This window comes from Penaeus monodon, chromosome 30, assembly GCF_015228065.2.
Source record: "Penaeus monodon isolate SGIC_2016 chromosome 30, NSTDA_Pmon_1, whole genome shotgun sequence".
NCBI lineage: Eukaryota > Metazoa > Arthropoda > Malacostraca > Decapoda > Penaeidae > Penaeus > Penaeus monodon.
Window position 1 is genome coordinate 32,103,358 of NC_051415.1, and position 1,404 is coordinate 32,104,761.

General features: G+C 48.1%; 1 pseudogene; it reads right to left on the reverse strand.

The window, feature by feature from the left end:
* Window positions 1–235: 235 nt before the first annotated feature.
* On the reverse strand, window positions 236–734 carry LOC119592325 (annotated as a pseudogene).
* Window positions 735–1,404: the final 670 nt, after the last annotated feature.

Consider the following 1,404-nt stretch of genomic DNA (forward strand, 5'->3'; position numbering starts at 1 on the left):
CTTCCTGGTTGAAGTAAAAGACTCTTCTCTTAGTAGAATTGTAAGTTCATTTACGTAATAGGTTCTCAAACTGAAGGTTAATCCATGCCATTCACATCTGTAGAAAGGACATAAAGACATAGTCTGAAAATGTATAGTATTTTATTAATACGGACTAGAATGTCGATAAAGAAGGCGCAAGGACTGTCACTGGGATATTTTTGATCACAGGAGAAGAAGCAGCTCCGCCATCCTCCTACTGCGACGCCGGAGGACACGTGCAGGCGTCGCGATCCTGCGTCGCGCTCAGCTGGTTCTTGCGCCACTTGATGCGTCGGTTCTGGAACCACACTTTCAGCTGCAGCTCACTCAGCTCCAGTTGGCCGGCCAGGTAGCGCCGTTCGGGGCCCACCAGGTACTGCTGCCGCTGGAACTCCTCCTCCAGTCGCTGAAGCTGCGAGTCCGTGAACACAGTGCGATGTCGCTTGATCTTTCCCGGGGGCGTCTCTGAGGGCGGTGTCGTAGGACTCCTGGTGAAGGAGGGAGATCGGAAATGCAGGCGGGGAGGCAGTTGTGGCAGGGAGGTCCTTTTGGGTCTCAAGTCCCAGAAGGGCGTCGATAGTGAAGGCCTTGGCCTTGTGGGACATCCGTGAGGGCGTGATGATGTGGGCGGGAGGAGGGCTGACGGGCGGCGCCCATGGATGGCTGAAGGCCCACGCCATAGGCTGGAAGTTCATCACTGAGATATGGTCCATGCTTGCTGTGACCTTGGATAGGTATGTCGACACAGGTCATGACCGGCCTTATATACCTCCTCACCTGTGGTTTTCCGCCAATCAGAGCCAACCTGGACCAATTAAGGTTTTCCAGATTCTGTAAAGTGAATTGTAAAATTCCTGTTCAGTAAAAATGTTCGTAGTATTTTGCTGACGAATCTATCAAAAGTTGGAAACAGTATGTCGTTAACGATTGGTGATTATCAATATTATCATATGTATAGCCTGCTAACATTTTGTATTGTAATTATCATTTGTCAGAATGGTTACAATTAATCCTCCTGTCAACAGAATCGTAGATATTCTTTGTATCAGTATGTCTACCATCAACAGCATCAATATCATTCCAAAGAAATAAAAGCAAAATTGCAATTTCTTAAGGTTGAAGGGATGTTAAAGAAAAGATTGGGGAAGAAACTGAATCGTTTAAAGATAAAAATAAACGTAGCTGCACCAACGTTCACGCCCCAAAATTGGACCTCTGAGACCATCCGCACCGCCCTTTAGTTGTGCTCTGTCCCCCAGCGGCCAGTCTCTCCATGCTTCTCCTGTGGTAATTATGTAGTTTTCCGGTCATTTACAGAAGGACCTCGCGCCACAGGGTGTTGGGCGGGAGAGAGGAGGATTAAAAACGTCCAGATTTCCTCAG